General features: G+C 32.1%; 1 pseudogene; it reads right to left on the bottom strand.

Annotated features, from left to right (window-relative positions):
* Positions 1–658: 658 nt before the first annotated feature.
* Positions 659–1,559, bottom strand: LOC134206014 (uncharacterized; annotated as a pseudogene).
* Positions 1,560–16,852: the final 15,293 nt, after the last annotated feature.

The following is a 16,852-nucleotide window of genomic DNA, read 5'->3' as shown; positions in this document are numbered from 1 at the left end:
TTGGCTAATAATTTAACCTCTTCTTTATTCAAATGTTCTGCAGGGAAGTTAAGCTGCGGAAAAGTTTCATGTTGGTTGAGAAAGAAACGTTCATTCTCAAAAGGTTTTAATCTCTCCAGTTTGGCTTGCCTAGTAGTAAACAAGTGTACAGTGGCATGATTATTTCTAGCCGCATAAAGGCCAGGTCGTAATGTGACACCTGTTGTCAAATTAATTTCTTCCTCAATGAGAAATGCCCCGTCTGCAGTAGTCGGTATCTCTATGAGGGTTTCCGTTTGTTCCTGAAAGTTCATGGAACTTGGATAGTATTTATCTAAAGGATATTTTATATTTCCAATCGAAAGTTCATGGCTACCGGTATCGATTTTGGCATTCATAGTAGCCAAATTTTCATATCCGATAAGACCGTCGAAAAAGTTATGGAATTTGAATACGTGGTACGGTAGAGTTTTATCAAAGCTTCTAGGAAACATATTGACATGCAATACTTTATCAATAACAAATGTGCCATTTTGATTAGTCACTATTGCGGGTCGATTGGTTTCCTGGCACTTTAACACATGCTCCGGATTAATGTACGATTTATTCGCTCCAGTGTCTATCAAGAAATTCAATATCCCTTTATTAGACTTGTAGCGAATAAACGGTATAAAATTGTTTACGTTGTTTGGAGATCGTCTTCCTCTAAGTGAAAATTTGACACGTTGGGTTGCATCGTTCTACCTTGCACATTGTCATCCTCATCGTCATCGTCGTCGTCATCGTTATCTACGTCTACTTCGTTCGCGTGGAACTCTGATTTAAATTGATGTTTTGCATCGGATTCCTATATGGGGTTTCGAATTTGTATGCTGCTTAGGGGAGCTACTCGAGGGCCGTTGCTTTTGTTGGGAAATTTGTTGAATTGAGATTTCGCGGGTCTAGATCTAATTTCCGCGTTCTGGTTTATACACACTGACTCGTATGCATCTTCTAAGGTTTTAGGCTTGGATAATCTAATGATAGCGGATAGAGGTTCTCCGATATTGTCAAGATATCGAGTAACGGTTAGTATATCTATGATTTCCTTTCCTGTGATGGGATTGGAATTCAAGTTAGATTTAAGTCTTGTGTTAATCTCCTTGCATTCGTTAAAGAATTTCAGGTGACTTTTATCACTTTTCTTAATGTTAAACAGTGTCGACACATTTGTCGCAAAGTCAAATCGATCACCGTATTGTTCTAACAGGATCTGTTTGATACCAACAATGGTATCAGGATCGCCATTTGCGCATACAATCGCGCGAGCGTCTCCTCTTATTTTATTTTTGATCGCTCTAATATACATAGAGCTTAGTGAATCTGGCTGGCCGTTGGCCCCTTTATCTTGAACATTTCATATAGCTCGTCTACTTCCCGTAGCCAGCTTGAAAGTTCTTTCTTACTACCGGAAAACTCCGATAGGTTCTTGATGGGATCAGGGATAGTAAATTTACTACTGTTCCCCGATGTCATCAATGTATAAACTGCTCAATTTCAGCCTTCAGCGCCTCAATCTCTGACTGCCTGGTCTCTGGCATTGTTTTAGTGAATGATTTTATAAAAGATAATAAAAATGAGTTACTCACGTAAATGATATCCACATCCGGGGGGTTGAAGGATCACGTTATTGCAGGTTCGCGTGCGACAGGATTTTTACCACTTTTAAACACCTCACGATCCCACTTCTGACACCACTTATGGGATTCGTGATACGGATTCACTTTTTAAAAAAGACTTAGTAACTCTAAAACACTTTTATTAATAATACTAACACAATACAGCACCACCGGTGATTGTCCAAAGCTGACAAAGGAAAGAGAACGCGCCACGCGTTCGCGGGTTATTTATAATGTACAAACTGCTGATCTAGCAGTTTGGGTCGTCCGCGTTGTCTGACTGCAATTGGTGCACCTGAGTGGCACGATGTTCCGATGTTTCCATAACGTTAAGAATTTGAGAATTTAAGAATTTGAGAATTTAAGAACTTAGGAATAATGAATTTAGAAATTTCGGAATTTAGGAATTTAGTAATTTAGTAATTTGGAAATTTAGGAAATTATGAATTTAGGAACTAAGGAATTTATGAATTTAGGAATTCAGGAATTTAGAAATTTAGAAATTTAGGAATTTGGAAATTAGGAATTTAGGAATTTCGGAATTTAGGAATTTTGGAATTAAGGAAATTAGGAATTAAGGAATTTAGGAATTTATGATTTTAGGAATTTATGAATTTAGGAAATTAGGAGTTAAAGAATTAAGAAATTTTGGAATTTAGGAGTTTAGGAAGTTGGGAATTTAGGAATTTAGGAATTTAGGAATTTAGGAATTTAGGAATTCAGGAATTCAGGAATTTAGGAATTTAGGAATTAGGAATTTAGGAATTTAGGAATTTAAGAATTTAGGAATTCAGGAATTTAGGAATATAGGAATATAGGAATTTAGGAATTTAGGAATTTAGAAATTTAAAAATTTAGGAATTTAGGAATTTAGGAATTTAGGAATTCAGGAATTTAGGAATTTAGGAATTTAGGAATTTAGGAATTTAGGAATTCAGGAATTTAGGAATTTAGGAATTAAGGAATTTAGGAATTTATGAAATTATTATTTCAATTATTAAGGAATTTAGGCATTTATGAAATTGAGAAATTAGGAATTCAAGAATTTAGGAAATAAGGAATTCAGTAGACCTGTGCGCCGGTCATATAATCGGCGGCGGCGGCGTGGTGGTCACTTATGCCCCGGCGGCGGCGGCGTCACGGCGGCGCGCCGTTGGTTTTCATCGGCGGCGGCGGCGGCGGCGTGAACCGGCGTGGATGAAAAAATCAATGGCTGAGTCAATTTTACTGAAAGTCAATTTTACCGTGGATTTTTGAAAGTGGTTTAATGTGCCAAAAAAGTTCTTGGCAGAGTTTCTGAAAGAATTTCTGAAGGAATACGAGGTTTTGTTTTGAAACTCCCAATTACTTGGGAAATTTTATTCCTCGAGAATTTAGCGTTTGCATTGAGCAATTCGCACAAATTCGTAGGTGGTACAAACATAGTCTTTTCTAAGAGATTAATCACTATCTCTTAGATGGAAGCAAGGCACTCTTCAACAGGTGAGGTCTGTTCTGGCCACGTCCTTGTGAATGCTGAGGAAGAGGAAGGATTCTTAGTTGGACTTCTTCTTCTTCTTCTTATTGGCATTACATCCCCCTCTGTGACATTGCCGCCTCGCTGCTTAGTGTTTGCGCTTCCACAGTTATTAACTGCGAGGTTCTTGCTTTATAGCCGAGCGTGTTACCGCTAGGCTAAGGAGGGCCCCAGAAACCATCGTTTAGTTGAACACCTACTTAAGAAAGATGCAGAGAACTCTACTCATAGGTGCCACAGGGGGTTTTGGAATTGTTAGTGTGGAATCGTTTGGTAGGAATCGTTTTGGTAGAACGTGTAATACAGATAATAAAAACTGAGAGAGAAATACAAAGTAGCAATGGGATGAGCCTATAATTGAACCACGATCTCTTGCTTATAAGGCAGAAGAGATAGCCACTAGATCACCGAGCTCGTCATGGTAAAATCCTATGAGAATTTCTGCGGAAACTCATATAAGCAATTTTATGAGACAGATTCAATCAGCTGATCGAAATTTTGAGTAAACGGCTCGGTCTTTGTTTTGGTAAATTTGCATGCAAACCATCATCATTTCGTCATCATCATCATGTTCCTTGTAAAACGTAAATATTAGTGTTAGGTCTCCTGTCATATGAGCTTTCTATAAAATAACTTATAGGTATTCTTCCGAAAATCCATTCACGTTCTTTTTAGTGAAATCATACAATATTCTTGCTGGAATGCATTCGAAATTTATTAAGGAATGAAATAGTTTCCGATGGTATTCGTAGAAGTATTTCCGAAATAATTACGTGAAGAATTTTCGAAAGGATTCCTAAAGGACTTTATGAGAGAATTCCTGTTGTAAGGCCCGAAAGAGTTAGTGAATGCGTTTCCGGCAAACTTTTTGAAGGAATTTCCAGAAGACAGATAATTTAAAAAAAAATCCTAACAGAATGCATCCCAAATGCAATTATCAAAGAAATTTCAATTTTTTTAAAGGACGAAAAAATCAAAAGTAATGGAAAATGTTGTAGAGGAATTCCTGAGGAAAATGGAATGAATTTTCTGAAAATTATCCTGAGAATTTTCCAAGGAATTGCTTAAGATTGTTCTGAAAGAATTCCTATGGGAATTTCAGGAAAAATTGTCAAGAAGCTTGATAAGGAACCCTTTAAGGAATTTCTAAGAAATTTCCGAACTAATTTCTAAAAAAACTCCGAAAGAAATTTCTAAGCAAATTATCAAACCCTACAGGAATTTGCGAATGAATTTTAGAAGGAATTTTTAGTTAATTTTTGAAGGAATCCGTTTTAGAGGATTTTCGAAGGATCTTCTTAAATATTTTCTGATGATATTTCAAAAGAAATTTGTGAAGGATTTTCGGAAGGCATATTCGAGAGGATTTTGTGAAGCATGGAAGATGGAATTTGCTAAGGAATTCATGAAGTTTGTCCAAAGGAATTTCCTAAAACCAATCCTGGTAGAAGTTCTTAAATAATTCCTGAGGGAAGATTTGAAATATTTTATTTTTTTTCTTTTCATTTATTTTTTTCTAGATTTATTTCCTAAAAATAAATGCGATCCCTAGAACTCTTGGAAAAATCTAAGATTGTCGGAAGTTTTTTCAGGATATTCTTTCAGGAACTTGTTCAGGAATACTTAAGGAATTTCCTAGAAATTCGCCCAAGAACTTTGCAAAGAAGTCTGAAAGACTTTCTGGAATTCGTTTCCGGAGTTTTTGTAGAGCTCCTTGAGGCAATTTCCGAGGGACTTACCGGACAAATCGAAAGAAAGGAATTTCTGGAGGAAATTGCGAATACATTACTGAAAAAAAAAGTCCAAAGAATTCCTGGAGAAATCTAGATTTTACTTCAGAAATGCCAGTAGGCACTATTAGACATTCCTCTGGAAACTCCTTCAAAAAATTCTTCAGAAATTTGTTTATGGATCCCTCTGAAAATTCTTCTAGGAATATTTTTAGGAAGCCTTCTAGAAATACCTTCAAAAACTCTTTTAACAGTTCTTTAAGGAATTATTTTCGAAAATCCCTTCAGGTTCTTTTTTGGAAATGCCTTGAAAAGTTAATTTGGAAATTCTTGTACAAAACCCTCCATGATTTTCTTCAAAAACTCCTCCAAAAATTCACTTGATTAAATAATCTAAGAACTACTTCTTAGCTATAATTTTTTGTAATGATAAACCCTAAAAGACTTTCAGAAAGAATTGTTGAAAAAAATCAGTGAAAATTACTGAAAGATTTTCGGAAAGAACTCATGAAGGCATATTCGAAGGAATTCCTGCAGAGAATGTTTTTAAGGAATTGCTTGAAGTAATTGTACAGAAATACCTCAGGGAAAATTCGAAGGAATTTCTTATTCAATATCTTGAAGAATTTATTTAAGGAATTCATGAAATAATTTCCAAAGAAATTTCAAAAGATGAATTTCCGAAGGAGTTCTCAAGGAATTTTCTAAAGGTATTACTTTTAAAAAATGAAGGATTTTGTAAGCATTTTTTGGAAAAACTCTTAACGGAATTTCTCAAGGAATTTCCGGAGGAATTGCTAAATAAACTTCTGAAGGAATTCCTTAAGGAGTCTCAACGGAATTTTCGTAGGAACTCCTGCACTCATTTTCGTATGTATTCCTTAAAGAATTCCGAATAAAATTCGCAAAGGATTATCTACAGAAATCGGTAATGGAAATTCTGAAGGAATCGTATGAAATTTCGTAAGGAATTTCCAAAGAAATATATAAAGAAATTTCCGGAAGAATTCCTGAAGTAATTTTTTAATTTGTTTTAAAGGAAACTTTTAAATTCATTTCCGTAGCAATTTCTGGAATTATTTCCGAAGGAAGAAATTCTGAAGGAAATCTTAAATGAATGTCGAAACGATACTTTTTCAATTATTCTCAGGAATTCCTGGAATTGGTTTTTGAAGAAACTTTTCCTAGAGCTTTCACAATAAACTATTACACAATAAAATAAAATTTCGTAATGTTTCAAACTCTTGGCGTTTCAACCAAATAAGTTCACTAAATAGGGTAAGACGGTATAATACTCCCCCCCTAAGGCAACACCTATGATAACTTTTTACTTTTCAATGCAATTTAGGCACACTTTGTGTTACCGCCAGGGGGGGTGACAATGGGTCTGGGGGGTGAGAATGGGTCATCGCTTTCACCGGCAGTCTGAAGGTCGTAGAGCAAAATCGTTCAAAAAGGTCTCTTATATTTTAGTCTTCTTGCCCTCAGATGCATTCAATCCAACCTACAAGCGTTCTAAGTGGTTGAAACAGTGACCCATTCTCACCCCCGTTTGACCCATTGTCACCCCCGACGACGGTATTTGGTAGTCCAAAAGGATTGCCTGTGGGTAGTCATATAAAACATATTACTGAGAACACGCAATAAAGCTTTTTTGAAAAGTCGTGAAAAAATGGATTTCAAAAAGTGCCTGGGAAATACGCCCCACCTTAGCCAGAGACGTTTTATTGCCCTTCATTATTATTTTTTCTATCCAATAATAAAAAGTTTACAAATCCTTATGTGCTTGATATTAAAAAACCAACAAATGTCCATTTAAGCAGGTGTGAATTACATTTTAAAATTTTCCATGTAATTTGGAAGCAACAGCTGCAGGCTCGCTGCGCTTGTGTCCAGTTGGTAAGGGCATATCGTCCTGTTACATTTTTGAAGATGGAAGCAATTTTATAATGTATTAACCACTGAGAAAAGTTATTTTGTTTCCCAACTGTGTGTTCCAGTGCAAGTTTTGCGAGCAATATGCTAGCATCGCTCCAGAATGTTGATTGTTTGCTCAACAATAAAAGTTACATCAAAACTGTAACTTTCTGTATTATGCTTTTATTTTCAAAATGTAATACAAAAATACTTCCACATTCACATAGTATGATGGTTTTCTAATTATTTAAAGGTACCAACTAATTTTTACTCTTAGTTAGTCATAGTTTTCTAGAAATCAAAGGGGGGCGTTTTGGCTAGGTGGGGCGCATTATACCGTCTTACCCTACTACGCGACGAGGCGACAACATCCCCAACAGTGGCAGTTAATAAGAAAAGAAGAAGGGTTTTCAACTGATGTTCGCAATATACCAAGTGATTTTGTCAATCATATTCAAAAATGATTTCAAAATAAAAATTTGTTACACGGAATAAAAAAGAATCGGGAAAGCATTCACAGTAGGGATTTAATTATTTTGCTAAATTTTGCCAAATCAGTCAACTGTCCTAATGGTGCAAATCTAAAAACAAAGAAAACTGGCCTTTTTGATTTTGATAAATAAAAAAGAAAATATTGTCAAGATAATGAATGTGCTACTTAACTTGATATTCCTGAACTGTAATTATTTGCCTACACCATTGTCACATCCTATAAGAATGGGAGGGGGCGCTTTGAGTAAAAGCTTATGTACCACAACAAACATATTTTAGGAGTCTCCTACAAGTTTAGGTGCCCGACTGAATGAAGCCCTGACTTAGACGAATTCCAAAAACCAGTTAAACAATTAACATATGTTTTATTTTACTAGATAAAGCCTCATTCAAACTCTCAATCGAATCAACCAACTTTTTCATTAACCAAGACAATGCATGTCACTACACCGACTTAGAGACACCGAGACACCATCACTTGAGGAAGATTTGAAATTGAATTCTGACGAGTTTACCTCAACATCATTGTCAATAGACGAGTTTAGTACTATTCCAATTAATTCCACCAATTTGTATTGCTTTAGCGATACGTATTTCGATCTCAACTGTTAGGCCATCTTCAGTGTTTCGTTCTCGATTCGACTCAAGTTAATTGAATTTTTCATTGCGATTAGTCATCGGCGTGGTAAAATTATGATCAGCGGCGCGCCGACCCAAAATCGCCGGCGGCGGCGGCGTGAGTAAAACCACCGGCGGCGGCGGCGTGGCGCGGCGGCGCACAGGTCTAGAATTCAGGAATTAAGGAATTTAGGAATTTAGGAATTTAGGAATTTAGGAATTTAGAAATTTAGAAATTTATTAATTAAGAAATTTGGGAATTTAGGAATTTGAGAATTTAGGAATTTAAAAATTTAGAAATTTCAGAATTTTAGAATTTTGGATTTCAGGAATTTTGATATTTTGGAATTCTGAAATTTTGGAGTTTTGGAATTTTGGAATTTTCGTGAAGGGGATTTTGGAATTTTGGAATTTTGGAATTTTGGAATTTTGGAATTTTGGAATTTTGGAATTTTGGAATTTTGGAATTTTGGAATTTTGGAATTTTGGAATTTTGGAATTTTGGAATTTTGGAATTTTGGAATTTTGGAATTTTGGAATTTTGGAATTTTGGAATTTTGAAATTCCTCCTGTAGCTCCTTCAGGAAAGTTCCACCATTACTTCCTCAAGTATTTTTTCTTGTTTCAGAAGTCCCTCTAAATATTTCTTCAAGGATTCCTCCAAGAATTCCTTATGAACTTCATCCAGGAATTTCTTCTGAAGTTCTTTCAGGAATTTCTCTTTGTGTTCTTCTTGGAGTTCCTGCAGAACTTCTTCAATAATTCATCCAGGAGTCTCGCCAGGAATTTCACCTAATGAATGCCTAGAGTAACTCCAAGAAAAGTTTCTGGACACACTGGAAAGAGTCCTAGAACAAGTTCCAGAAGAAATTCCAAGAGAAACTGCTGAAAAAATCAAAGTAGAAACTCTTGGAGGAATTCCTAGGAGAACTACAGGAGCAAAGGAATTTTAGAATTTTAGAATTTTGGAATTCAGGAATTTTGAAATTTTGGAATTTTGGAATTTTGGAATTTTGGAATTTTGGAATTTTGGAATTTTGGAATTTTGGAATTTTGAAATTTAGAAATTTTGGAATTTGGGAATTCGGGAATTTGAGAATTTGGGAATTTGAGAATTTGGGAATTTGAGAATTTAGGAATTAAGTAATTTATAAATTTAGAAATTTAGGAGTTTATAAATTTAGGAATTTAGGAATTTAGGAATTTAGGAATTCAGGAATTTAGGAATTTAGGAATTTAGGAATTTAGGAAATTAGGAAATTAGGAATTTAGGAATTCAGGAATTTAAACATTAAGAAATTTAGGACTTTAGAAATTAAGAAATTTAGGAATTTGGAAATTTAGAAATTTAGGAATTTAGAAATTTGGGAATTTAGGAATTTAGGAATTTAGGAATTAAGAAATTGGGGAATTTAGGAATTAAGGAATTCAAGAATTTAGGACTTTAGGAATTTAGGAATTTAGTAAATTAGGAATGTAGAAATTTAGGAATTTAGGAATTTGGGAATTTAGGAATTTAGAAATTTAGGAAATTAGGAATTTAGGAATTTCAGAATATAGGAATTTAGGAATTTCGGAATATAGGAATTTCGGAATTTAAGAATTTGAGAATTTAAGAATTTGAGAATTTAAGAACTTAGGAATTAATGAATTTAGAAATTTCGGAATTTAGGAATTTAGTAATTTAGTAATTTGGAAATTTAGGAAATTATGAATTTAGGAACTAAGGAATTTATGAATTTAGGAATTCAGGAATTTAGAAATTTAGAAATTTAGGAATTTGGAAATTAGGAATTTAGGAATTTCGGAATTTAGGAATTTTGGAATTAAGGAAATTAGGAATTAAGGAATTTAGGAATTTATGATTTTAGGAATTTATGAATTTAGGAAATTAGGAGTTAAAGAATTAAGAAATTTTGGAATTTAGGAGTTTAGGAAGTTGGGAATTTAGGAATTTAGGAATTTAGGAATTTAGGAATTTAGGAATTCAGGAATTTAGGAATTTAGGAATTAGGAATTTAGGAATTTAGGAATTTAAGAATTTAGGAATTCAGGAATTTAGGAATATATGAATATAGGAATTTAGGAATTTAGGAATTTAGAAATTTAGAAATTTAGGAATTTAGGAATTTAGGAATTTAGGAATTCAGGAATTTAGGAATTTAGGAATTTAGGAATTTAGGAATTCAGGAATTTAGGAATTTAGGAATTAAGGAATTTAGGAATTTATGAAATTATTATTTCAATTATTAAGGAATTTAGGCATTTATGAAATTGAGAAATTAGGAATTCAAGAATTTAGGAAATAAGGAATTCAGGAATTAAGGAATTTAGGAATTTAGGAATTTAGGAATTTAGGAATTTAGGAATTTAGAAATTTGGGAATTTAGGAATTTAGGAATTTAGGAATTTAGGAATTAAGAAATTGGGGAATTTAGGAATTAAGGAATTCAAGAATTTAGGACTTTAGGAATTTAGGAATTTAGGAAATTAGGAATGTAGAAATTTAGGAATTTAGGAATTTGGGAATTTAGGAATTTAGAAATTTAGGAAATTAGGAATTTAGGAATTTCAGAATATAGGAATTTAGGAATTTCGGAATATAGGAATTTCGGAATTTAAGAATTTGAGAATTTAAGAATTTGAGAATTTAAGAACTTAGGAATTAATGAATTTAGAAATTTCGGAATTTAGGAATTTAGTAATTTAGTAATTTGGAAATTTAGGAAATTATGAATTTAGGAACTAAGGAATTTATGAATTTAGGAATTCAGGAATTTAGAAATTTAGAAATTTAGGAATTTGGAAATTAGGAATTTAGGAATTTCGGAATTTAGGAATTTTGGAATTAAGGAAATTAGGAATTAAGGAATTTAGGAATTTATGATTTTAGGAATTTATGAATTTAGGAAATTAGGAGTTAAAGAATTAAGAAATTTTGGAATTTAGGAGTTTAGGAAGTTGGGAATTTAGGAATTTAGGAATTTAGGAATTTAGGAATTTAGGAATTCAGGAATTCAGGAATTTAGGAATTTAGGAATTAGGAATTTAGGAATTTAGGAATTTAAGAATTTAGGAATTCAGGAATTTAGGAATATAGGAATATAGGAATTTAGGAATTTAGGAATTTAGAAATTTAAAAATTTAGGAATTTAGGAATTTAGGAATTTAGGAATTCAGGAATTTAGGAATTTAGGAATTTAGGAATTTAGGAATTTAGGAATTCAGGAATTTAGGAATTTAGGAATTAAGGAATTTAGGAATTTATGAAATTATTATTTCAATTATTAAGGAATTTAGGCATTTATGAAATTGAGAAATTAGGAATTCAAGAATTTAGGAAATAAGGAATTCAGGAATTAAGGAATTTAGGAATTTAGGAATTTAGGAATTTAGGAATTTAGAAATTTAGAAATTTATTAATTAAGAAATTTGGGAATTTAGGAATTTGAGAATTTAGGAATTTAGAAATTTAGAAATTTAGGAATTTTGGAATTTTGGAATTTTGGAATTTTGAAATTTTGAAATTTTCGAATTTTGGATTTTTGGAATTTTGGAATTTTGGAATTTTGGATTTTTGGAATTTTGGAATTTTGGAATTTTGGAATTTTGGAATTTTGGAATTTTGGAATTTTGGAATTTTGGAATTTTGGAATTTTGGAATTTTGGAATTTTGGAATTTTGGAATTTTGGAATTTTGGAATTTTGGAATTTTGAAATTCCTCCTGTAGCTCCTTCAGGAAAGTTCCACCATTACTTCCTCAAGTATTTTTTCTTGTTTCAGAAGTCCCTCTAAATATTTCTTCAAGGATTCCTCCAAGAATTCCTTATGAACTTCATCCAGGAATTTCTTCTGAAGTTCTTTCAGGAATTTCTCTTTGTGTTCTTCTTGGAGTTCCTGCAGAACTTCTTCAATAATTCATCCAGGAGTCTCGCCAGAATTTCACCTAATGAATGCCTAGAGTAACTCCAAGAAAAGTTCCTGGACACACTCCAAGATGAAATTCTGAAAGAGTCCTAGATCAAGTTCCAGAAGAAATTCCAAGAGAATCTCCTGAAAAAATCAAAGTAGAAACTCTTGGAGGAATTCCTAGGAGAACTACAGGAGCAAAGGAATTTTAGAATTTTAGAATTTTGGAATTCAGGAATTTTGAAATTTTGGAATTTTGGAATTTTGGAATTTTGGAATTTTGGAATTTTGGAATTTTGAAATTTAGAAATTTTGGAATTTGGGAATTCGGGAATTTGAGAATTTGGGAATTTGAGAATTTGGGAATTTGAGAATTTAGGAATTAAGTAATTTATAAATTTAGAAATTTAGGAGTTTATAAATTTAGGAATTTAGGAATTTAGGAATTTAGGAATTCAGGAATTTAGGAATTTAGGAATTTAGGAAATTAGGAAATTAGGAAATTAGGAATTTAGGAATTCAGGAATTTAAACATTAAGAAATTTAGGACTTTAGAAATTAAGAAATTTAGGAATTTGGAAATTTGGAAATTTAGGAATTTAGAAATTTAAGACTTTAAGAATTTAGTAATTTAGGAATTAAGAATTTTGAAAATTTGGGAATTAAGAAATTCAAGAATTTGGGACTTTAGGAATTTAGGAATTTAGTAAATTAGGAATGTAGAAATTTAGGAATTTAGGAATTCAGAAATTTGGGAATTTAGAAATTTAGGAATTTAGGAATTTAGGAATTTCGGAATATAGGAATTTAGGAATTTCGGAATATAGGAATTTCGGAATTTAAGAATTTGAGAATTTAAGAATTTGAGAATTTAAGAACTTAGGAATTAATGAATTTAGAAATTTCGGAATTTAGGAATTTAGTAATTTAGTAATTTGGAAATTTAGGAAATTATGAATTTAGGAACTAAGGAATTTATGAATTTAGGAATTCAGGAATTTAGAAATTTAGAAATTTAGGAATTTGGAAATTAGGAATTTAGGAATTTCGAATTTAGGAATTTTGGAATTAAGAATATTTGGAATTAAGGAATTTAGGAAATTATGATTTTTGGAAATTATGAATTTAGGAAATTAGGAGTTAAAGAATTAAGAAATTTTGGAATTTAGGAGTTTAGGAAGTTGGGAATTTAGGAATTTAGGAATTTAGGAATTTAGGAATTTAGGGAATTCAGGAATTTATGAATTTAGGAATTAGGAATTTAGGAATTTAGGAATTTAAGAATTTAGGAATTCAGGAATTTAGGAATATATGAATAAGGAATTTTGGAATTTAGGAATTCAGAAATTCAGAAATTTAGGAATTTAGGAATTTAGGAATTTAGGAATTCAGGAATTTAGGAATTTAGGAATTTAGGAATTTAGGAATTCAGGAATTTAGGAATTTAGGAATTAAGGAATTTAGGAATTTATGAAATTATTATTTCAATTATTAAGGAATTTAGGCATTTATGAAATTGAGAAATTAGGAATTCAAGAATTTAGGAAATAAGGAATTCAGGAATTAAGGAATTTAGGAATTTAGGAATTTAGGAATTTAGGAATTTAGAAATTTAGAAATTTATTAATTAAGAAATTTGGGAATTTAGGAATTTGAGAATTTAGGAATTTAGAAATTTAGAAATTTAGGAATTTTGGAATTTTGGAATTTAGGAATTTATGAAATTATTATTTCAATTATTAAGGAATTTAGGCATTTATGAAATTGAGAAATTAGGAATTCAAGAATTTAGGAAATAAGGAATTCAGGAATTAAGGAATTTAGGAATTTAGGAATTTAGGAATTTAGGAATTTAGAAATTTAGAAATTTATTAATTTAGAAATTTATTAATTAAGAAATTTGGGAATTTAGGAATTTGAGAATTTAGGAATTTAGAAATTTAGAAATTAAGAAATTTAGGAATTTTGGAATTTTGGAATTTTGGAATTTTGAAATTTTGAAATTTTCGAATTTTGGATTTTTGGAGTTTTGGATTTTTGGAATTTCGGAATTTAAGAATTTTGGAATTTCGGAATTCTGGAATTTTGGAATTTTGGAATTTCGGAATCTTGGAATTTTTGAAATTTTGGAATTTTGTGATTTTGGAATTTTGGAATTTCGGAAATTTGGAATTTTGGAATTTTGGAATTTTGGAGTTTTGGAATTTTGGAATTTTGGAATTTTGGAATTTTGGAATTTTGGAATTTTGGAATTTTGGAATTTTGGAATTTTGGAATTTTGGAATTTTGGAATTTTGGAATTTTGGAATTTTGGAATTTTGGAATTTTGGAATTTTGGAATTTTGGAATTTTGGAATTTTGGAATTTTGGAATTTTGGAATTTTGGAATTTTGGAATTTTGAAATTTTGAAATTTTGAAATTTTGGAATTTTGGAATTTTGGAATTTTGGAATTTTGGAATTTTGGAATTTTGGAATTTTGGAATTTTGGAATTTTGGAATTTTGGAATTTTGGAATTTTGGAATTTTGGAATTTTGGAATTTTGGAATTTTGGAATTTTGGAATTTTTAAATCTTGGAATTTTGGAATTTTGGAATTTTGGAATTTTGGAATTTTGGAATTTTGGAATTTTGGAATTTTGGAATTTTGGAATTTTGAAATTTTGGAATTTTGAAATTTTGGAATTTTGGAATTTTGGAATTTTGGAATTTTGGAATTTTGGAATTTTGGAATTTTGGAATTTTGGAATTTTGGAATTTTGGAATTTTGGAATTTTGGAATTTTGGAATTTTGGAATTTTGGAATTTTTGAATTTTTGAATTTTGGAATTTTGGAATTTTGGAATTTTGGAATTTTGGAATTTTGGAATTTTGGAATTTTGGAATTTTGGAATTTTGGAATTTTGGAATTTTGGAATTTTGGAATTTTGGAATTTTGGAATTTTGGAATTTTGGAATTTTGGAATCTTGGAATTTTGGAATTTTGGAATTTTGGAATTTTGGAATTTTGGAATTTTGGATTTCCTTCAGAAATTTTTCGTGGAGTTGCTTCAGGAATTCCTCCTGTAGCTCCTTCAGGAAAGTTCCACCATTACTTCCTCAAGTATTTTTTCTTGTTTCAGAAGTCCCTCTAAATATTTCTTCAAGGATTCCTCCAAGAATTCCTTATGAACTTCATCCAGGAATTTCTTCTGAAGTTCTTTCAGGAATTTCTCTTTGTGTTCTTCTTGGAGTTCCTGCAGAACTTCTTCAATAATTCATCCAGGAGTCTTGCCAGAAATTTCACCTAATGAATGCCTAGAGTAACTCCAAGAAAAGTTTCTGGACACACTGGAAAGAGTCCTAGAACAAGTTCCAGAAGAAATTCCAAGAGAAACTGCTGAAAAAATCAAAGTAGAAACTCTTGGAGGAATTCCTAGGAGAACTACAGGAGCAATTCCTGGACGAACTTTAGAACAAAATTTTAGAGATACCACAGAAGGAATTACCGGAGAAACTCTGAAAGAAATTCCAGGAGAAACTTCGGAGGGATTCCTGCATTAAAAAAAATATTCAAGTGGTTTTCCAGACTAACAAGGATTACTGGAGAAATTTCAAGAAGGATTCGTGAAGGAACTTTTGACGGAATTTCAGAAGTAATATTTCTATTATATTTTTTACAGAGGGAACTCCAAAATGAATTCCTGGAGAAAATCCGAAAAAGCTCCAAGAGGATATACAGGAGGATTTTTTGGAGGAACTCCTGGTGGAATCCCAGGAGAAATATTTGGAGGAACTGCAGAAAAAGTTCCTGAGTAAACCAAAAAGAGCAATTTCTGAAGGAATTCCAAAGTGAACTCCTGGATGATCTCAATGCTGAACTTCTGGAGGAACTTCAAGTTGAACTTCAGGAGGAATTTCTGGAGGAGTTACGGGAGGAATTCCTGGACTAACTCAAGCTGAAATTCCTGGAGGAACCACAGGAGAAATGTTTGGAGGATTTCGATGAGAAATATATTAAAGGAACACGTGAAGAAAATTCTGGGGCAATTCCTTAAGAAAATTCAGTTGGATTTTTGGGAGAAACTCCAGAAGAGATTCTCAGAGTAACTAGGAAGATTTCCAAAAGGAGCTCCACGAGAAAATTCTGGATGAGGGATTCCTGGACGAATTCCAAATGTAATGCCTGTAGGAACTTTTGCGTTTCACCTTTAATTTTTCTTCTGAAATATCTCCAGGGGTTCCACCTGTAGTTTTCCCAGTAGTTCCTCAAAGAGGTCTTCCATGAATTTCTCTTGCAGTTCCTCCACAAAGTCCTCCTGCAATGTACCCAATAGCAACTCTGTTGTAGACCTATTGAATGCCCACGTTTTTCATCATTCACGTGTTTTCTCAAATTTTATCTAAAAAAAAATACGAAAGAACTATTAAATTGTGGCTTACGCAAATTGATGCATATTCCAAATTTAATTATACTCAGGGTTTGCGAACATCGCTCTCAATAGATAACGAACAACCATAAAAGAAAGGCAAAAACTGTTCTGAATCATAACAAGCCATGAAAACAATTTTTTCAAACTTGTGTGGAAAAACACAATCGGATACGCACCCCCCACAGAGAAGTGATAATTCTTGCTTTGTTCTCGCTCATTTTGTGTTGGGGACTACATAGCTTCGTAGAACAAGTGGAAAAATGCATCATCAGAATCAGTGCTCCCCGCATTTGAAGCATTTTAAAAGAAATTTATCATGAGGTATAGCCTCTCGAATCAGTTCTTTATCATGACATCTTGCGAAAAAAAAGTCTCTCACGGTATGCTACATATCGTATATATGTATACAGAGATGATAAGTGAGAAACTTTTACATTCCTTTTTTGGAAATATGAGTTGATGTAGTCTATATGCAAACAATTTATACTTTTGTTTGCTCAGCCGCTTTTCTTGTGCCCTGGTGCCGGAATAAACAATTATTGATGATAAACTGATTTTGTATCACTGTTCCATCATTTAAATCATAAAAAAGAGATATTTTTTTGTTGGATATTAGCTATC

The sequence above is a fragment of the Armigeres subalbatus genome, chromosome 1 (assembly GCF_024139115.2).
Source record: "Armigeres subalbatus isolate Guangzhou_Male chromosome 1, GZ_Asu_2, whole genome shotgun sequence".
Taxonomy (NCBI): Eukaryota; Metazoa; Arthropoda; class Insecta; order Diptera; family Culicidae; genus Armigeres; species Armigeres subalbatus.
This window is presented reverse-complemented; position numbering and strand designations above follow the sequence as displayed.